Source organism: Doryrhamphus excisus, linkage group LG3 (assembly GCF_037039965.1).
Source record: "Doryrhamphus excisus strain RoL-2023G ecotype Guam linkage group LG3, RoL_Dexc_Guam_v1.1, whole genome shotgun sequence".
NCBI classification, from domain to species: domain Eukaryota; kingdom Metazoa; phylum Chordata; class Actinopteri; order Syngnathiformes; family Syngnathidae; genus Doryrhamphus; species Doryrhamphus excisus.
Genome location: NC_136359.1, coordinates 13,075,367 through 13,098,914, shown reverse-complemented (window position 1 = coordinate 13,098,914; position 23,548 = coordinate 13,075,367). Strand labels below are relative to the sequence as shown.

Genomic DNA, 23,548 nt, shown 5'->3' with positions numbered 1-23,548 from the left:
TAGATTTTTTTCAATAAAAATAATTACAAAGATAGATATGCATCACAGTTCTTGAAAATGCAGAACAGGATGACCAGGTGACTAGATGTACTATTTGGTATCTGACAGCCTTTTATTATTCTAGCATTTTGTTTGCGGTGTTAAATTACTGGAAAATAGTGACTTGTCGTAAGTTGATAGTAAACTATATCAGATGACGATTAGAAATATTTAATTTCTCATAAATACCTTTTCATACAGCATAAGGAAACAACTCTTGCTTTGCCTGCTGATAAAATGCTTCTTGCAGATGATTAGCCTATAGTTGATATAGTTTAAAGCACCATACTGAAGTTGACAATACACTAATATTAAGCGAACACACAACTGTAATGAAAAGCTAACTCGATTTAGGAGCTACTCTATGAATTCCACAGCTAAGCAGTCTTGTTTGAACATGATATATCGCCCAAACTTCCATTTGATGTATGGTGGTATTTCCTATTATGCTGTCTGGCCTGATTCACTGTTCTGGCCAGACAGTAAAACTGATTACATGTAAGATTCAATCAATACAAACTTTATTTTCCTCGTTTTTGAAATGTAATTCTCCAGTTTTCCTGACACTCGAGCAAATTGGTGCTGTTGAGGGGTGTTGTTGGTCTGCCAGTCAGTCCACCACGCTTTCTGTCACAATGCCACATTGCCTGTGCCGCTGCTATTCTCTGCCACTCAGCCTTTAAAACCTGTGGCAGTGATACAGAATAGTGGCTGCTCATGCTCAAATCCACCCACTGTAACACCCACTTCATTACTGCGAAGTGAGGCATGCCTGCTGAGTAATTGTAATGGACTGCAATGGGCAGTAGGCCTATAAACACAATTCAGAGCAGGGATATCCAAAGTGCGGCCCGGGGTCCATTTGCATCCCATGGCTTGTTTTCTTTACTGGCCCTCTGTACATTGTAGAAATAATTTTAAAACAAAAAAAACCTCAACAAAAATGGGAAATGGAGAGCAAAAGGGCACAATGTAGAAATAGTAGAAATAATAGACACTCTTAGTCTTGTGTATTTTATTCGTCTATGGCTTTTGGGGAGGGTCGGGGGTCACCACAGAAGAGTATCAGTGTCAACTAGGGCAAACATGATGCATCCCTGTCCTGAGGCCTGTACTAGGATTATTCGGATTGTTGTTATAAAATATATTTACATCCATCCATCCATTTTCCATACCGCTTGTCCGCATGAGGGTCCGCAGGTATGCTCACTTTGTCTGTAATCATGTACAAAATGTAATAATGCAGCTAAAATGTACAGCATACACATACTGTGAATGCACTGTAGTTGCTGTCAGACACAATAATGAAACTTTTACACTGACTCTGATTCCATCTGTTCATCGATCATCTTACATACATATAGCATCATCATACATACATGCATATTTAATAATGGAAAGTGTTTATTAAGTGGATATGTTTTTTTTTATTTCTGTTGTCTACATCTACATATGTCGTCTATATCACCAGTCGGGTCGCAACTGAAAGAATAAAATAAACGGTCAGTCATGAATTGCAGTTCATGCTGTATGTACAGTAGGCCTTTGTATATTGTTTATGTGGTAAACTTACGCATTCACGTAGGCGGCAATTTTCTGCCAGCATTCTCTCATGCATAGAGCAGTTGCCACCACGTTTCTTTTAGCAAGTATGATATGATTGTATTTTTCATATTTAATATAATATAATTGCTCTTCCTGAATGAAGTGAACCGCTCTGCTGAAACATTGTTCATGTTTGTGATTGGTCATCAGCCGATATCGGTTAAAAAGGACGGTATCAACATCAGCCTATACTTGCTTTAAAATGCCAATCCCCTCCACCAATCAGCTCCGACCCCGCTGCAGCATTCAGAACAAACATGTCTGCCGTGTGTGGGACTTCCAGTCTTTACGAGAGTGATATAAGTTCTGCACCCTGCAAAATGTGCCTCAAAAATGTCTCATTGTGGTGGCGCTTTGAAAAGCTTTTCAATTGGTGCAGCATACCTGCGGCCCTTGTGCGAATAAGCGGCATAGAAAATGGATGGATGTTAATTTTTTGTGTGTAATGAATGCATATGCATCATGTCAGGCCACGCCTCTCTGTTATGACAACAGATGGTGGCACAGTGTAGCTCCTCCCCACAGCCATACAGTCTGCCGCACTTGTCGAACTTTATTGGGACCTGAATTCATCAACAACAGTGCAATTCCAACACCATATATGTATCGCCAACTCTTAACAAACACGTCTCTTCTCCATTCGTCATCGCAACGACACTTCCTCATTGTCACAGACAGACCACGAGATGCATTCACGGACCCATCACAGCAACATCTTTATTATGGATGTGTGTGGTCTGAATAAATAGAAATGCAAAGAAATTCTTATCACTCACTTTGATACTCTTAATGCGGAATTGCTATTTTCTGCATTTAAGTATACCACAGAAGAGTATCAGTGTCAACTAGGGCAAACATGATGCATCCCTGTCCTGAGGCCTGTACTAGGATTATTCGGATTGTTGTTATAAAATATATTTACATCCATCCATCCATTTTCCATACCGCTTGTCCGCATGAGGGTCCGCAGGTATGCTCACTTTGTCTGTAATCATGTACAAAATGTAATAATGCAGCTAAAATGTACAGCATACACATACTGTGAATGCACTGTAGTTGCTGTCAGACACAATAATGAAACTTTTACACTGACTCTGATTCCATCTGTTCATCGATCATCTTACATACATATAGCATCATCATACATACATGCATATTTAATAATGGAAAGTGTTTATTAAGTGGATATGTTTTTTTTTATTTCTGTTGTCTACATCTACATATGTCGTCTATATCACCAGTCGGGTCGCAACTGAAAGAATAAAATAAACGGTCAGTCATGAATTGCAGTTCATGCTGTATGTACAGTAGGCCTTTGTATATTGTTTATGTGGTAAACTTGCTATTTTCTGCACTTAAGTATACTCAGAAATCTCAGAAAATAAACTCAGAACATGTGAATTCAACTTAAGTTACATGTAAAAATGGGCTTTTTTCAGACAGAGTTGCAAATGGCGATTAATGAAAATGTAATTTAAAAAATGTGATTGGGATTTTTAATATTTTTTTTAGAGATACATTTACTACTGTTCCATTTGACGTTGTAAATGTATCTGCATGCATGCATTAGGTTGAAACAACACAGGAAATATATTCCGGCACTTGAGATTGACAATCAAAACAATAACCAAAAGGCCCATTCCAAGACCTGGTTTTCAAAGGCATCTTTTTCTTTTTGCTTGACATTTCTTGCATCTAGTGGATAGAATGAGGTTTTAACCCATACGTGTGATTAGCGCTTCCTCAATATGATCTCTTGAGCTTCCTTCTGTTTCTAATAGCTGTTTCTTCCACATTCCTTTCTGTCTTTTTCTTTCCACTGTGAATGATTTTTATGCTTTGCTAAAACATGTGGGGGCGTTGGGAGAGGATTTAAATGTGACGATCCCCCCCCCCCTTTATTTTTGTGTGTTTTGTTTTGGTGAATCTCGGCGTTCTCTTCTGCGAGCCTCAGATGACGACAGGGCAGCTTTAAGCCTGGCAGTGCCCACGGCAGCCTGCCGTCTCCATGCTGCCCACTCTCCCCCGTGTTTGGCATGCTGGAGAAGCGAGGGTGGGGTTCCTCTCGAGCAGACCCTGTCATTCACAGGAAAGCCTACACGTCCACCCGTGCAGGATTCCTGACAGGCCCCTATGTTGGGAGTTTAAAAACCCAGTGATTGCAGGTTTATTGGCCTGTGTGGCTTTCATTCAACTAGAGTAGATATTCAGGTGACCAGCCTTCATATGATGAGAAGTGAATCGTGTTGTAATATGGCTTCTATAAAACGTGTCAAGGTGGCCCTCCCAACAACTTCAGAGTATACATGATTTCTTCTGTGATGCTAGATGACTTGTAAGTCCTTCAAATGTGATTTTTTTAAAACACTGTAGAATAACAGTAAATAAAAAAAGTAGATCCCTAGGCCCTAAACATGGCTGTTGTAGATACTCTTAACTAGGGCTACTCAACTTCATAATGAATGCGGTATCAAGATGTCTGCTGATGTTATACTGCCACCTACTGCGTGGCAGTGGCTTGGGGGGTATGTCCAGGTACTCAAAGATTGGTGGTTCATACTTCATACCCCACTTCCTCTATCCCAGTCACTGTTATGTTCATGCCAATTGGCAGCCATGTTCTTGTCTTGTCTTATCTTCCCCAGGGCGGCTGTTGCTACAGATGTAGTTTACCACCACTCTGAATGTGGGTATTTTGAAAGGCACTATAAAAATTCAGTCCATTATTGTCATGATTATTACTGGTCACACTTATTCGCGACCCTCGTGAGGAAAAGCGGTACAAAATGAATGAATGTTATGCTGGATTATTTAAAAATTCTGTACTTAGTGTGAATGTGTTGGGTTTTCTGTGAAAAAAAAAATGCATATTTTCGGAGAGAATATGCGTGAATGGGCAGGTTTCCCGAAAATAATAGAAAATGTAATTTTCTTGAGAAACAAGTGACTATGGAGGGGAGAGAATACCAAACTGCAAATAGGTGGGGATCTAGTTAAAAAAACGTATTAAAAAGAATTAAAAGTTAATTAGCTTAGAAATGTAGCGCATCAGCCACCTGTTGTGGTTATGAAATACGTGAACAATGTTAAAATTTGCAGACAGAGTTCAGAGGTAATAAAGACTTGGCTGTTTAGAAATGAGAACATGAACCTGTGCCACCTGACGATTATTATGCAGTCGTCACACAAAGATTCTTATCTTTGCAATTGGTATACGTACATTAACAGCAACCTCTGTTCAAACAGAAATTCAAAATATACATGGGAAATGCAACCGGCGCTGTGGATACTGAGATAAACATGCAAGATTAAATTTCTATTTATAAGAGGCACAGGAACGTAACATTTACCAGGGAATCATTGCCGACTTGGCACAGTAAGACCTTTCCTTAATATGAACTTTCTCATCCAGACATGTACAGTCTGCGACCGAAATACCAATCTTCACTTTACCTTGCCGTACATTTTTCTGTATTTTGAATATTCAAGGTAGATCCAAAGTCTCAATCTAAACTTCCTATAGTTCCATAGTTTGTAGAATAACTGATGTAGACTCTCTGTAAAACTTTTAGAAAGGATTACTGTGGTGGCTTATACTTAAAACTAGGTTAATTTATTTTTCTCCCTCTTGACAGCTTCTTTTCTTTTTGAACTAAGTAATCCTGAAGTTAAGTGATCACGCAAAGTTTACTTTAAGAAGATACAGATGCTTGGCTTAGTGGCATTTTGCCTAAAATGTTTTGTTGCTTCTCATTCGTGGTCCGGCCCAGAGTTTAGTTACACTTGTGTCCCAATCCTCTGATTCACCTTCTTTAAGAACAGCTTCAGGGCTGCTCATTATGCTTAACTCCCCATAATGCCATTCCCTTCATCTCCCCAGTGGTCTTATTGTCTTAACTGGGGATGGAGAGACTGCAGTGTAAAGAAACAGGTTAATACAGATTTGACACATGAAATAAGATGTTTAGGCTTTCTTTGCAAGTTTTCCATGGAGCTACGAGTCTTCTAACTTGTTCTAACCGCTTTTAATTTTGCTGTAGTTTTTGACACATGTGCTGCTATCATTGATGATGAATGTGCGGGCAGGCGATGGTAAAATTGCATTCCTTCAGTTTCTCCTCATGCTATAGTTTAGAAGCAGAGCAAATGATATGCAAATTTGTTGTTAATCCCTTTACATTATTTGTTCCATTTTACTCTCTTCTTTTTCACACACAGTTTCTAATCGAGCAAGCTGACAGGCGGACACCGTCAAATCGCTTTTTGCTGGGGGGTTCACCCAACCGCCTATCTTGCATTAGCAAAATACCTGTTTCAATTAACCTGAACGACTTACGCGATTCAATGAGGAATGAATAAATACTGTATATTGCAAAGAGCATTTCAGATGCTTCACTGTGAAAACCCTAAACTTTAACCTCCAGCACTTCCTTTTAGTGTTTTCTGACATGCTTTCATCAGCAGATTAACAAGGCAAACATTGACCTACACAAATGAGGCTATAGTATCAGCATAAACAGGATAAGACGGCTGCTGAGGGTAAGCCGAGAGAGCAGTGGCACATGCAACTGTGACCAGTAGATTTAAGCATAGTTTTGTTGTCCCAAAGGTTGGTGTTTATGAAATATTAAGCAAAGGTGGGATGGTCTTAGATTCAAGAGGCTTAAAAATGGGAAATCTCAAATAAGCCGCGATTTTCACTAGCCAATCGCGTTGAATTTTGGTGGGCTTGTGTTGACTCACATAACACCTCTCCCCAAATAAAAACACTAGAGATTTAGGTGGCTTTTCAAAAAATGTATCTAGACATTTATCCATCTTAATCTTCTTAACATATTAAAGTGATTTGCTTTGCCCTGAAGTGGCTGAAACTGGGAACTCACCGCCCCTCATGGCACTAAGACCTTCAAGGCATTGTGGATACCTTCTGCTGTTGAATAAGACAGGTGGGCACAAGTTAACCTGCTTCTCAGCTGCAGAGTTGTGCCTACTGTGCGGCCATTTTTATTTTAATATCTGTTTTTGTTCAGTCATTAGTCCAACTGTTGCACTCAGTCAGTGTTTTTAGGTAGGACTCTGCCAGAACTGCCCACACTGTGGTGTGGAGGTTTGGAGCTCTCAGCTTTGGAGCTGAAATGAAAGAGCTCTCTCACAGAGTAGGTGTTGGCAAGATGCTTTTCTTTCTTTCTTTGTCAGAATGTCAGGAGAGCTATCGATAATGAGCAAACTAAAGATGATTTAGCTGGATGCCAGTTCAAAGCTTTACTAGAGATTAAGGCTTTCTCAGATACCGCAGATGATGTGTTTAACCTTTTCTTTAGCCGTCACACAAATCTGCATATCTGTGGTGACGGTTTCAATGTGTTTTTATTAAAACACTGTTTCACCGAGCAGGCAGCTAAAAGGTCCTGGTCAAACTCATAGAGCACAGCTTTGTCCCAATGGTCTGTGGATGTACCTCGGGGCTTATATGTTGGCTAATTAAATCAGTAGAAGTGAAGTTTATACATGGAGACCTTCATTGTAGCTGATGTCTGACATCATGGTATTTAGCTTCACGTCTCTCTAAATTAAAGTCGACAATCGGGTTCCAACAATTTGTGGCAACAGCTCCAACATTATATGACATCATATAACACATCATTTTTTTGATTTTTTTTTGTGCTGCACCACTTTACAATATCAAATGTGTATATTATTTTCGACAACAATGACTACCTACAAGTTTGTGTGGCTATTAATAAACCACTGTGACATGTAGTATAGTCTGAGCATTTATTTTGCACACCTTTGACTTTTTAAACACTTTTAGAAACGTTTAGGAAGCAGTGAGCTTGAAAAAAAAAAACCAGACCCAATCATGCAGAAATTAAGAGCAGGAACTATGACACTTGTTGTGAAGTCGGACTCTGCCAGTGTTACCGAGAACATATTCTAAGGAGGTAAAAACCTTCAATAAGTTCAAGATCAGCTTTTCTAACTGACAGCTCTATCCAGCTAATAGTCCAAAAGACAAAAATAAACTGTACATTTTCAAACTTGGAACTTGAAAATATGATTTTTCTTTTTCCCCCTCAGGAAAACACATGAAGTTGATGATAGCTGCCTGTCAGCTTCCTGCCTGCAACACATTGGCATGTATTCAGCATGTTTATAACATTAATCAGATACATTGCTTTAACCATTATCTTTCACTATTGTCCAACTTCAATGTCCAGGTACTTGACCTGTTCATTGTACACCTCACCGGTGTTTTTGGCCAAAATTTTGGTTTTCCACATGAACCGCTGTAGAACATCATTGCAGCTCCACACAAACAACAAGCACTTCAAACAAACTGTGAGTGCTTGCTTCTTTTCATGTCACAGCCAATAGGAGAAATTGATTGGAACCGGGTGGCTTAGGACTGGATTTTCTTCCACCATAATATATTTATTTAACAACTGCAGCTTAAATTTGGGCTTTTTTCCTGAACATTTTATTTTATTTCTTTGTCCAAATCCAATGGAGTGGCGCTTCAGGTTTTTCCTTAAGTGAAAAGTTGATATTATTGTTGTGAGGGAGAAAGGACTTTTTTCATGTGTGCAGGAATGTAGATTTCTTCCCCCCGTGAAATCCTAATTGTGCCTTGGAGGGCTGCTAGGGTATCTGTGCTCCGCTCAGCTCAACAGGATTTGTGTCTGTGTGCGTTAGAATGTGTCTCTTAGCTTGAATGCGGATATAACCCCTTTCATTGCACAAGATTTTTTTAAACTTGCCGATAGGCTGATCCTTTGCATCTGTAGTTTTATATTTGTTTTTTTGCCCTCAGAGACATTAAAAGTTTCTTTGTTGGACAAGTTTGCCATTTTTTCATTAATATATCTGATATGACATTTGGCAACAGGTGATGCTTTTGTGTTTGGTACGTCTTATCAGATCTTCACTACCAACAGTGCAAAGTGAGACTGGAACTAGCCAGAGAAAATATATCTTGGGTCACTACAAGATTTGTCTTGTGTATTTCCTGATTATTGGTGTACATATATGCAAATCCAGGATAAGATCCCGTATGCCTGCAGCAACGTATCCTCCTGGATTTGGTCTGTGAGAAAGGCAGGTTGTTGTTGACAGTCTAAAAAGGAATTGCAACATCACATACTCCAAGATCATTGCAGCAGTCATTAATTGTTGTTTGAAAAAAGGATTAGGATTACCACTCCTATAGAACACTCCCAACACCTGTCCTTCCTTAGAGCTAACCATATTACGTTTTTTTCTCCTTATTTCAGAATCAGTTCAAGTTGGCAAAATAAGAGTGGCTGATTTATTCAAATGAATCATCAGTACTGGAAATGATTCAATATGTGTCACATTCAGATGGGTGATATATTATTCCCTTGGGGAGAGGCAAAGATGGAGCTGGAGCTGTTTTATTTGTGCCGTCTTTATCAGTGTGTCAGGCAGAAAAGCTGAGCTTGTTCTCTATGAATGGACAAGCCCTTGAACCATAAATCTGTACTTCGTCTGATAACAGTTTTCTGCATTGTGATTATAAGTGCCATTCTCTGGAATGTCCTCTCTGACAGGGCTAAATATAACAACATGCACAAAATGATCTGACAGATGATTTTTGTAATATATTTGTACCAGTTCTCTAACACTAAAGATTGTCAGTCCTGCATGCACAATGTGTTTTTTTTACAGACACATTGAGGAATTTGTGAAGAATTGAAAGCCTACCATATTATTGTTTTTACATTTCCCCCCTTAGCTTTGCTATTTGTGCTCCTTGGATTATTTTTTTCTATATTTATATTATGGGCCCAACTGATGTCTGTTTGCAGCATCCTCTAAGAGTGTTCCCTGAATTAGTCAGAACCCAAGTGATGACATGGCCCTGATTGTCAGACGGGTGGGCTGGTGACACTGGAACACAGACGGTGTTTGTCTGTTTGAAATATTCTCTTTCAAGCTTCCAAGCCTTGGGCAGTCCTCTCTCCTAGTCTCCCAACACCCAGCTTCGCCCACTGAAACAAGTCTCTTCCATACTGGAAAATCCAGCCCTGTCAACTGGCAGTCTGGACTATGTTCAGCTGACACAAACCCCCAGCCCCCCCCCTTAATAATCACTAGAGTTTGCCACCCCATGTAGATGCCTTTTGGTCGCCATCCATGGATGGCGTCAATAGCATCTTCCTACACAAGAGTGACTGCGCGGAGGGCACAAGAAAATGTGGGAATAATTTACACTTTCTCACTGTACTACATCAGAAACCATAATTAATCATGATAGAAAAATGTGGAAGCCATCTTGGCTGGTGAAACACACAGTGCCTGTGAACAGCCCTGACACCTTTAACAGCTCTGATGGCCAAATAGAAATGGGTGTCAAGAGTGCTTACAACTAAGCTCGCTTCACTGCAGCATGTATCCCGTCAACTGAATATTGGTTATAGTATGATGAGTAAATTATTTCAACTTGGAATGTATGTATGACATAAATTGTTAATAAGATCTAAATCAAGGGTTGCCAACTGCAGGTCTCACCTTGGAATCCTGTGCGATCAAGATACAACCCACTCATAAATATGCCAAATTAACCACATTTTCATTTCTAAAATAGTACAAATATTGGAAATATATTTTAAAACAGGGCTGGCAAAAAATAATGTGTTAATGGTGGTAACTAATTTAAATCAACCACATAATTTTTTTTTTCAGAATTAACACATGCACATCATGGCAAGCCACAGCTCTGTGTTATGATGGCAAACTGAGTGTACCATCCCTGCAGATTTACACCAAGTCTGACACTCTATAACTTAATTCTGACCTGAACACTTCAACAGCAGTACAATTCACCAACATATACATGCATCTTCAACTCAAACATATCAGTGTGTCAATACAAAACAATACTTGCTTGCTTTCACAGGCTCTGAACATCACAACTTGGTGACTAAATCAGGCAACATTCCAAACCCTCTTGGCGACATTTCCATATTACTTTGCAATCAAGGAAAATAATATTAGATGTTGGCGGAACAGCACACTTTGACTTCATAGCATGTGTCTTGCTTGACAGGGTAATTACGGACAAACATTATAATTTGGCCCGTTTTAAATGTGGTGTGTTCTGAACAACCGAACTACATGTCAAATTTGCTTTACCGCACGGCTGGATGTGGCAGTTCATATTCTAGTACTTTGCTGCTCATTGCCTCAGAGTACCTGTTAGTGGTAGTTTGCATGTTGTGTATCATAATATTTGCTTCCATGGCAGTGAGTAGGTGTACGTGTGTAAAGCAACCTCTAGAAAGTGTCGGAAGCCTCAGCAAGGAAGATGGCATCCAGGGTGACTAATAAGCTTAACATGAGCACGGCTGTGGTGAAAGAAGTCGTCAATGTTAAGAGAAATGCAGAAATTGTTCCCTAGGCTGATACTAATTCCTTCAAACCTCCCCGAAGCTTGAACCATCTTAATGTTAGGTATGTATGGCTTCATAGCAGCTCTCAACCACAAAAGTACTAGCTTGTATGAATGGACTAAATTTTAGTGGTACCCCTTTTATTTTAGGCTATAGACGCTCCCTGTTTATAGTGGTTAAATGGCTCAAGACCCTACTGCGATAAGTTAATTTGCACAAAGTGTGATTCAGTATTAATAGATGGAATATTTTTTACTGGTTAGAAAATAGAAAACCTGTTTCTGACTGTATAAATATGTTTTAACCATCATTAGAGCCCTGAAGAAATTAAATTAGACCACATTGCGCAACTCTTACGCACACGCTATGGGATTTCTGCAGGGACAAAAGACAGCCGCCACTTTAAGCATAGCATACTACAGAACTAAGCGGTTAGCCTCCAATTTATTGATTGTAAATATATAAAGAGTTTCAAATGGAGTGGGGGTAGAGGACAAAGTGAGAAGCCAAAAACGTCAGACATGCCATGGCTGACTCCATGCACTGTTAATGTAATGTAAGGTTATGTCTCAAAAATGTAACATTACTGACATTTAATGACCAGAATAGTATATATGACTCAATATATTTTGACTATTATTACTCAACTCACTACTTATTACTACTATTATTTTGAATAATATGTCATATTCAACCATTGGCAAAGGACCACTCTTTTGTTTTTTTGCCAGTATTATTCCCAAATACACTATAATAATAATAATGATTTGCAGTAATTTACTGCCATGTTTTATACACTAGTAATCACAATACTGCACGGTTGTGATTATGTAATATGGAAACTTAGCTTATGTGGCTCCTCTTGAACCGCTGCCTCCTCATAGCTCACTGCTGTATTTTGGTTGCCTAGCTGGAGTCTATTAGTTCTGTTGTTTTCTGCCCCACAGTATGCATTTATATCAACATGTGACTGTCCCTTGACCATGTGGCTCCTCCAAAGTGTGGATTTATAAGCCACTTCACACTCCGCTCCTGTGTGGGAGGCAGGCTGCATTTAAAAATAGGCAGGTTTGTAGGTAGTGAGCATGCCGTGCTGCGTGAGGCACTTTTGTATAAGAACACATTGAGATTTATTGGCGTTCTCTTATGTGTATAAGTTGTGCCAATACGCAATCTAAATAATTGTCCTTATCTCAACAATCATTTTGTTCAATTCACTTTAATGTAAATGGTAAATTAGTGTAGTATCTCACTGCACATTTGTTGGGGACATAAAGCTGCAGATCACAAAATGGTTTGGTTGTTTCAGTTAAATTCAAATTACATTTGCATGTAAAGCCTCAAGCTCTCCCCCATAACCATTTGGGTAGATCAACTCTATGTACAGTACACGAGCCACCATTGTTTCAACAGACTGCCGGTTGCGCATTACAGTACGCACTTACTCAGGCGGAAGGATAAGTAGTTCCCCACCGAGATATACGTATCATTTAAAGGGCACCTATTATGCTCATCTTTGGCCCTTTCTATTGAGTTGTGGACTCCTATAGAGCAGCTACACACGATAACCAGCACAGAAAGTGATCTAGTTTGCTCTGCTCAACCTTCCATATAGTTCCGAAATCACTCTTACATCCATCTTCAGTCGGGTACTTTTCAGAAGAAGCAGAGTCCTGTGTCCTTCAAATGTCTTTCAACGTAACACATATATACCACCACATATCAAGCACACAGGTAAGCCAGCATCATTGGCTATGAAGGTAATGGAATATATCCATTCAGAATTAAATAATTCTTACAATTTTCTTTTTAGGAATGCATTAATAGTTATAGCTAGCTCAGTGCAGGGGTAGGACATTCAACAAGACATTTTCTTTGTGTTTGTGTCATTGCACACGCTGTCTTCTCTCTTCTTGCTCATCCAATTAGCATTCAGAAGGCAGTGTAGATGCAGTCACTTGGTGGTGCGTTGAATATTTCAAATTATTTTTGAAAATGCACATTTCCTCCACTTTGCATTAAAAAACACCTACTACCAAGCTCAGTAAAGGCAGGTTGGGAGCTGCTGGTTGCAGAGCCCTGCTCTAGTTCATAAAAGATCTGTAAATGAGGAATTTTATCATAAGCCTTGTGTTTCTTGTGTCCCACTGCTGATCGTCCCATACAGACTGCTCATGTGGAGGTTTTCTAATGATGATGCCCAGAGGGAAAATTAGGTTTTCTAGCTTCTGAACATAAAAGATGGGTTCAGGGCTGTTATTAATGAAAACGAGGACCCTGTCACCCGTGAGATTGCCAAATGACCCGTGTTCTCCAGTCCCTCCTGTATTCCTATTTCATCTTTTGCAGTTCGGCCCACATTTTTGATCAGGATTCAATTCCTGTAGCCTGTTTGACCCTTTTGCTCCAAACCACTAGGATTAACCCCATCTTGTGACCCTTACGGTGGTGCAGCAGTTAACCTACCCACTTGGTGGCCCCTCTGCCTGCTCACAGTTGTACTCCACATTGAGACCATAATCTGGTTGCCTTGTCCTTGCTCTGTGGATTTTTACATAACATTTACTTTATTTTAAATTACAGATTTTTTTTATACATGTTGTTCATATGTTTTCGAGTTAATATAATTCCTTATGAAGAGATCAATCTGTTAGCCTCGCTCTAAGCTGCATCTGAAGCTTGTTAAGCCACTGCTTTCTCTTAATCACAACACAGATACCTGTTAATTACCAAACAAGTTCAAATGTTTTTGAGTCTTACACTGGGATTTTAGATCGATACCTTGCTTAGCTCGGGGTCGAGCAGTGTGTGTATGCTTAACCATTTCATGAAACGGTGCTGTTTCTATGCACTCATACACTGAATAAGATGAGGAGGGAGGATAAAACAATTCTAGGCAGCGACGTGGACGACGCTGTTTGGTATCGGGTCAGGGATAAAGAGTGAACTTGTAAACTCACACAGGGGCTTGTCTATTCTTCCCCTCCTCTTTGCGATCTCACTTATTGCCCTTCGTGGTGTCATCAGTTAGCAGGGCTGGGCTCGATAGAATAGGCCCCTCTATGAGAGTAGTGATTAGACATCTCTCTGATTCTCATCCCCAGCAGAGTTCACTCAAAGGTAAGCCAGGAGTTTACATCCTGAAAGATGCTGGTCTTTTACGGCCTTTGTCCTTTGGGCTTGCAAGTGTGATGTCTAGGTAATATTTGTGTCATTATGGGGGAATTCCGTATTCATTAATTTTTAATTCATTAAATACTGTGCTAGTGCTGTCAAAAAAGTGCATTAACAGCGGTAACTACCGTATTTTCCGGCCTATAGGTTGCACTTTTTTTTTCATGGTTGACTGGTCCTGCGACTTATACTCCAGAGCGACTTATAGATCTTTTTCTTTGCACACTGACAGCCGAAAAAGGGCGCACTAGGGTTGTGTGCCACTATCTGTTGCTACTCCTGTCACTCCTGTGCCACTGATCATTTACAATGTAAACATCAACTGAGAAAGACGGAACACAAATGCCCCCAAATAGAAAATTATACTGCAAACTGTACGTAAACATGTTAGGTTGTATATACTACAGTTATCTGAATAACTGTTAATGTTACGTTAACATACCAACTAGTCACGTTACATGAACTGACACCTATTTAGCCTGTTCGTCTTATTACTTTAAGTTGCCTTGAAGATGTCTGTTCTAAGGGACGTTCCGATCAGGGTTTTATGCTGTTATGTGTATATCCAATATATACTATATACACACACACACACACACACACATATATATATATACACAATCGAGTCTGTCAACCGATAAAAATATTTGATTGTGTTTAATCGCATTTTGTCCATAGTTAACTCAGAAATAATCACATATAATTGCAGATAGAAATGTTTTTTTTAAGCTATAATAAGTAGGGGAAATCTATCTTTTTATCTATCTATCTATCTATCTATCTTGAGTAGTTTGTGATTCATTCTGTTAAAATGTGTAATCATTTGACAGCCCTATTAATTACATTGACTTGATTCAGTCACATGATTATAATAAATCATTTTGGCATATGTTTAACCTCTTCAGAAATGTGCCTTAAAGGGATATTTCTGTATTGACGACTACTACTTTTATCAACAATCCAGTGTTTAAGTAACCAAAGGCAATCTTCATAATAGGATAATGGTGCATCCCAAGGGTGATTAATATGCTTTATTTGGTGATCCTCATCCTGCATCTTCTTGCAGGTCATCAAACTGCAGAGTTTATGTATTCGTAAAAAAAAAACATGCCCTGGAGGAGTGGAGTCTTATGCGATATGTTGTTTTTGATATGCAGCTTTCCCCCCAAACCCCTAATGCAACTATGTTTTAGTAACTATGAGAGAGGCGAAGCTTAATGAGCTCACGTATGTATCACCACGGTGGGAGATGCCCCTGTCAGTGAGCTTTCAGCCAGCTGGTATCTGACGTGGTGTGGGACTGCACAGTGTGGTCCCAGGCTGCTGTTTAGCTTTGAGCACAGCATTAACAGGGAGGTTAATCCCAAGAGGGTGCACACTTCCATTTTTCCTGCCTTCGGTCTGCACCCAGGGCCTTTACATATCTCATATCCGTGACACCTGGCCATCAGATTATCATCAAAGTGCTATAGATAATAAATCCCATGGAAAGTGATAAATAAATGAAGCATTTTAAAGGAAAACTTCACTTTTGGGGGGAATTTTGCCCATCATCCACAATCCTTATGTGAAACATGAACACATATTTCTTTTCTTTTTCTGTGCATTCTAATGAGAAAATTACCTTTATTGGGCTTACCTTTATTGGAAGTACCTATTTCGATGACTACAAAGCCGTCTAAAAAAAAACCTCTAACAAAGTTTTCTCATTGAGATATATATATATATATATATATATATATATATATATATATATATATATATATATATATATATATATATATATATATAACAAGTACATTGATTAGATATAATACTTACAGTATCGTTCCGATTTTCATGATATAAAACTTGTTTCCTAGGCACATTGATTCAGGTAGACCACAACTTTACGCTACAAAACAGTCCCATATTTTTCTCTTCACCTGGAATGAGAAACTCCAACCACTTCTGCCAGATGCTTGCCTCTTTAGGAAAATTAGCTGTCCCTCAAACATTTCCTGGACGTCATTGCTGTGTGCTAGCACGGTGAAATCTTCGGCAAAACAGTGCAGAAGAGCAGGGGTGAGCGTAAGCCTACAGCTTGTACCCGGGTAGGCCCTTATAAGGAAGCCCGGTTTACTGTGATGTCACAATGAGGCAATGTTAAAAAAAACTCTCAGAAAAAACTCATTTCAGAGCTCACTTCTGACCTCATTATCTGAAACTTTGGCATCATTTAACACGATATTACAACATTTACAGGTCAAAAAAGTGGAAAAGGCATAATAGGTCCCCTTTAAATATCAAAACATCTGTTATTGTGACTGCCGGCATCATCATTGAAGCCTCGTAGACTTGTGGACCATCCATGTTTTTCATTATCATTAGTTCCCACATATATTTTTAAAAAGAGCCTGCCCTCCGATATCCAGTCTCTTCGAATGTGCTCCATTAAAACATATTTTGATACAACATTTAGTTCGTTTGCGCCCCGTTAAATTATTTCAGATGGCAAAGCATGCATCTGTTTTTTCCCTGGAGTCTTTCACACATATCTGTGTGCAATTAATGTGGATTTTGACAGATGGAGAGGGAAAAAAAATGTCTTCATAAGAGAGGAGGGTACATGCCACAATGTGTGAAGTACAAGCACGGAGGGATCCTCTCTTGCTATGTTTCTTGCCCGTGCCAGATGGACCAGGCTAAATTCTTAACAGGTAGAAAGTCAACAATGAAATACTGTATGCCCAGAAAGCATCACAAAGTATGGTTAAAATCTTGTAAATATGGCCTCAAGAAAAGTCTGTGCTATGAATATCTCCATCCATGATAATGTTCATGAAATAGCTATAAATAGCTATTTCTTTCAACGCTAATTTTGACCGGGAGTGATTTTTAATGCAAAGGTGCGTGTGTTATTTCTGAATGCAGCAGGGTCTGACTTGGAAATTAGAGTAACTACATTGTCACAGTGTCTTTGCCTGCTAGCATACCTGTATAAATGAGGATTACAACTCCTGAGAAGGCAACAGGTCATGCTTGGTAAGATGCCGGGGGGGGTCACTGATATAGAGTCACTGTTGACAGGCTGTGGAGGAGGCTCCATTGTTGCTGGTGTGTCTGCATGTTACCTGCAGGCACTATCGTTCTGACTTCAGTATTATCCTATTATTAGGCTTAGTTGTTTACGCTTATTACAGCTTGTCAGGTAGGCAGAGAATCCTTCTCAAAATGAGCATCTGAAGAAAAATACATGACTACTTCTTAATGTTAGCCTAGTACATTGGATTTGGATTAATTTTAGAGGCCTTTTAAGAATGTCTTGATAGGACAGAACAAACTGAGATTAGTGGTTTATTTATACGTAAAGCAGTTGATTCTAGAAAGTACTGTAACTAAGGTTGTTTCTTCAGCCTAAAGTACTATGCAATATGAAACAGCTGCGATTAATGTATCTGTGTTGTAGAGGAAGTGAACAACATAGAAAAAAAATCCTATCATATGGTCTGGCAGATTTTGGGCATACAACCAGAGATGACAAATGTGCTCTCGCAATAATTCAATCTGTTCTCATAATTCTGTAACTTTTAGGGGACAGACAGAATGAAAATGTTCTGTCAATTAAGCCGCCAAGTCAGCGTCCAATAAGTGTGATCAAGTGTCACTTTAGATGCTTCTTTTCTCACTTTATCAAATGACAGATTGAGGGGTATTAAGATATTGGATCAGTGGCAGGAAGTTAACTGTGATCATATGAACATGAGGACTTGATATCAGATTGTTTTAAGTGATCCCAGCTTGGGGGAATAAGACACAAGCGTTCATGTATTTCTGTTCTACAATTGAATGTATTACTATTTTTATTTATTTCTATATACATATATCATCTAATTACTATATAAATATATTATTTGTGTTTTTATTCAATTTTGAGCTACAAAATGTAAGCAATACAAATGATTACAAAATGAAATATTACAAAATAATAATAACAATAAAAGGATCAAATGAGTAAAGGGGATATTTTGAAATAAGATAATTGTGTTCTGCTGTTGTGATGCTTGGCATGTCATGTGATTCTCAACCAGTGGGTTGAGATACACACGTGGGTCACTGACTCATTCTGGGTGGGTAGTGGACAGCTAGTCAAAAATCAATTTGAATTTAATGCTCATCTGAGTTTTATTTTGGAAGGCATGCTGAGGAAACATGCAGTAGTCCAGTGTCTTAGCTATCTCACTGTCATGTTTGTGCTGATATTCAATTTGGGATGGGTAGGAGTGGAGAATTATAAATGTGAATTTTCATACATTGATGCTAGAGTGTGACACCGTACAGTCAAACCTTGTTTTTTGTACGCCCAACTTTTCATACAATTCGGATTTTGTTGAAAATGTGTGGCAAAATTTTGCCAGGTTTTTGTGCACCAGGGGTCCCGAACCACCGGTTTCACAGTTTTTTGCATGTTTATGGTTTTGTTTCTTTTTGTTTTGGCTATTGGCAATCTGTCCTACTTTGTTTGACCATCCTTGAACGTCCATAGTTGTGTGCATGTGCTTTTTCTCCATGCTGCACAGACAGACTTCTAAACTGTATTTTTCCCATTTTTCTTTCATTTCATATTTAATTCCAAATGTTGATACTATGAGACAATGATATTGATATTTGTTTGGTGCACAACCTGAAGTTATTTCATGCTAGCACATTGCCTGTTGCCACACACATCAGTGACAATGTTGTAATCTTCTCTCGGACAAACAAACTCCAAAGTCTGTATTAATTTTGTACTTGTAATTTGATGTTGTTCCTGTCTTAGTGTTACACAATACATAATAAATAAGCTAAATTGTATCCAGACCAAAGGTAAAACCATGCAACCTGATTTGTGACACATTTTGTGACAAAGCTAAAATGTTGTTTGCTGGGTTGAATATGTTTATTTCATTATTTTTACAAGCAGAGACATCACATATTTTTACTGTTAAATAGTTGTGATTTGGATCATTAGATGATAGCACACTTTTTTTTTCCAAGTTTGAACAGTTGTCATTGCAGCAACAGAAGTGCCTAATATTGGGACCTTGCTTATCCAATTGTAAAGTTTTTAATATCTCACTTTATACTCGTCAGTTTCTTAATATAATGTCCTGTTGAAATGTTATGTCATTCATTCATTCATTCATTTTCTGCCACTTATCCTCATGAGGGTCGCGGGGGTGCTGGAGCATATCCCAGCTGTCTTCGGGCAAGAGGCAGGGTACACCCTGGACTGGTCGCCAGCCAATCACAGGGAACATATAGACAAACAACCATTCACACTCACATTCATACCTATGGACAATTTGGAGTCGCCAATTAACCGAGCATGCTTTTGGAATGTGGGAGGAAACCGGAGTACCCGGAGAAAACCCACGCATGCACAGGGAGAACATGCAAACTCCACACAGAGATGGCCGAGGGTGGATGATTATTAAGATGTTATAATTTATATTATATTATAATAGTATATAATATTACATTAATATTATTAAGATGGCACATGTGTATTTGACCCAGGAGATGAGACCAGTTCAAAAGCCCTGCTATCATTAACTGTATTAAAGCACTCACTTAACATATTAGTAATAACATATTGCTATTCTTATGTTTGCAGACAAAGAAGTATGTTTTGGTGATGGTTGATCCCCATGCCCAAGTCCGTCTAACCTGACATACACAACTGGGGGCACTGGCTGGTCACAAACATTGAGGTACTGTTTCCCTATTTTAACCCCACTTCCTCGTGTTTTAATCATTGAAAAATACATTTATTTACATTTGTTGACATGAGTGCCGGGGCCGATCACAGGGCTGAAAAATTATGAATGGTTTTTAGGCCCAACTTGGTGAAAGAGGAATGCCAAGTTCAAAAATGTTAATTTTGGGTATCATGTATCTCGTGCAATAAACGCCTGTGACAAAAGTGTGGGAGTAAGTCTTTCTAAATGGCTGTGAAGTTTGCAAGGGCCTGTCAGCAGCAATTTCCCTCTGTTGCAAAGAGCTCGAGATGTGTCAATGCAGGCGTGTGAGACTGAGATTGAGGAAAGCAGCATGCGAGGCGCACACTCGTTCTCCCATAGCGCTCTAGTACCTCAGCTCCCCCTCCAGTGGAGAGATCTTGGCAGAGTGTCCTCCCTTCATCTGTTCCCCCAGGCAGAGCTGCTCCCCCGATGATCCACACTTCTCCATATTTTACACCCCCAAAATGGGCACAGCTCCGATCCCCCTATTTCTCTTCATATTTCTCTCCTTTTTATACATTCGTTTTTGTGCCTTCACATTCTTGCATGCTGAAGCCAAATGCATGTTGAGTTGTTGATTGCCTTAAATATTTGGAGGATATTTTTTTTGTTGTTTAATCCCACGAGAACCGGGAGATCAACTCCATAGATTAAGACGAGTGGTTTGAAAAGCAGAGACACACAAAGATTCTTGCGCTGCCATGCGCTGCTCCCATTTCGTTTTCAGACAGCGTCGCTCTGCAGTAAATATATGCCGCACTGATTCAAAGATCCTTATGCAATGCATCTAGGATGTGTAATTTTGTAAGCCTTTATTGTTAAAAAATTACTAATTCAGCTTCAATAGTGTGCTTACATGATTTAAAGAGCTATGTTTGAGCCTTATTTTTAAGTACAAGGATTGTCGTATATAGAAAAAATGGCAAACAATTGACACTTTTTATAAAATCTTAAGCATCACCTTTGCTTCATAAAATAAAGACGGCAAAAAGACTCTCTGGCATGCTTAACCATCTGTGTCTAAACAAATGTCTTTCAAGTGCCCAGACAGACTACTTACTACAATATATTCTCTCTTGCAATCCACTTCCATGTCACTTGTGTGGGTGGTGACCCATGCTGCCCATGAAGGGGTTGGCCAGTTTGGCGGCATGCTTTCCTGATTGTGACCGGTATTTGGTCAAAAGGGTTAATGGGCCTTTTGAGCGATGCCAACCCATAGTGGGAGGTGTTTAATTGACCAGTGTGACTCTGTGACATCACACAACCCCGGCTTTTGTTTTTTTTCAACTGTCACTGGATTTCGGTGCAGCTACTGACACATCTCAGGCAAAGAGAGATTCACAGTATTATGTAGAGATGTAACAGAACAGACCTTGTGTGAAAAGTAGTACACTGAAATCGGAAGAAGTTATTGGCATCATGTTATGTCATCTTACACATTTTTTTTCGATTGTCAGATTATTTTAATGATTGCAGTATGAATCCATTGTTGTTTGGTAATAACAGGCTGGCGTGACAACTTCTCGCCATGTGTTGTTAAGCATAACAGTTAAATAATATAAGCATGCACCGGTTGATATGCACCAATTTCCTTAATTTTGGGGGATCAGCAATTGACTGATCCTTACATGTGAAACCGATCTCATTTCATGCATCTTATCTACCGATCTCCACAAATGTCTGTAAGTCAGTCTCTGTCCCCTTTTGTCTGCCAGACTGACCGTTAGCAATGGAACTACTACTAGGAAAATGCAGGTGGTTCATGGCATTGGACGACCAGCCACTTTTGCTTGTTGTGCACTTTCTATGGTCAGGTCTGCAGTGTAGCCTGTTGTGAAAGTTTTGTTAGTTTTTAAAATGTTTTACTGCATTACTCCATAATATCTGTTTATTTTTGTTTAAACTCTAGTTTCAAATGCTATACGCCGTAATATGTTATTGTAATGATGCAACATTTATTTATGAATTTAAAAAAAAAACGTTTTTTTTTCTAAACCTGTGTTAAGCATCCTCCTGTTATGTGTAGCAGAGTAAATAAACCCATCTGGCCATGTTATGAGAAAATATGATATGCATTAGTCCAAGGTCATATAGGCTTTCAGTCGTTTGTATACTGTAGATGTTGCCATAATTAATTGGTATTCTTTATCCATAGCTGCATGTACGAAGAGTAGAGATTTTCTTAATTCAGCCTGGTGTGAATTCGGGTCAGGCTGGACTGAAAAACTGGCCTCATTAGAGAGGCGGTGGTAGTAGAACAAGGACACTTGATTTACCTTTGTACTACATGTTAGGGATCGACAGATATGTTTTTTTTTTCGAGCCAATACCGATTTTTTTTTTACCTTAGCCCATTAGCCGATACTGCTTTTGCTACCTCAATTTACATGAAAAAATGACAATGATAACAAATATTACAGGTCTCAAGTTTAAACAAATATTTATTGAAATGTAAACACTGAACACAGTAGGATTCAGCTTTCTTAAACACACATTTAAACGGCATTATCAACTTAAAAAGGAATAAATATTCAACCATGTGCAAAACATTTCTGTCATAGTTGAAGTTTTATCTAGCATCGATGTGATGACTGCTCCTCCGCAGTGAGACGCACACCCCCCGCCTCCACACACACAAACACATCACACTGACACAATTTAGTACGATATATAAAACATTTCTCTCATCATTAAAGTTCATGTTGTGCACGCTAAAGACCTCTGATTAGCAGACACGGCTGCTCCAATTCGTTCTGTGTGTGTGTGTGTGCGTGTGCATGCTCGGAGAGATCGCACACACATAACACGACACGCATTTAACCTCAGCCCGCCGTTCGCTAAATGAAACTCCTACAAACACCATGGGACTGCATTGCCAACGTTGACATTAAAGCGGTGTTGGTAACAGCTGTACATATTAGCCTCCAACTACATCAACAGCTCCCCAATTCCAACGGTAGGCACTTTTAAAGATGAAGCATTCAGCAGCATTCCTGGTTTTCAGACCCACAAACAAAACTATATTTTCAAGCACGTATATTGCATGCACTTGGCATTCATGTTTCCTATTTCAAAGCAGGTGGCAATATTTCAATTAAGTTTAACTGTTAGAGGCTAATTAAAAGTTGAAAACGTACCCTTGTTGTGATTGTGGGAGGGCTACTGCGACTGCGTGTGTTGCAGGGTCCTCCGTCAACACAAAGCTGCCCGGCGGATGCTTGTCTGTAATTCATGCGGCGGAAAAATACATCGGCGAACCCACGCGCGTATCGGCTGATACCAATTCAAGTAAAGAACACAAATATCAGCCCGATATATCAGCGGGCCGATGTATCGGTCGATCCCTTACTACATGTACTGCACACCTTGATTTCTGCTACAATGGGTGCTTCACTCTTCACTTATCAAAGTGTGATGAGTATTTCTTTGCTGTTTTGTCATGACCCTGGCGAAGCAATAAGTTGTTATAGAATTATATTCCAATGTCAAAATGCAACAATCCCTCACTCCGAGAGCACCCCACACAGGACACTGTTGGGGACAGAGTCGAATAGC

General features: G+C 39.3%; 1 protein-coding gene across 2 annotated transcripts in view; it reads left to right on the top strand.

Moving 5' to 3' along the window:
- Positions 1 to 23,548, top strand: part of rhobtb2a (Rho related BTB domain containing 2a) — a 66,881-nt gene that overhangs the window by 14,437 nt on the left and 28,896 nt on the right. For both annotated transcript variants that reach the window (XR_013627190.1, XR_013627191.1), the window contains one exon: positions 19,864 to 19,960. The gene's annotated coding sequence lies outside the window, so the exon portion shown is untranslated. The remainder of the gene's footprint in view (positions 1 to 19,863; positions 19,961 to 23,548) is intronic.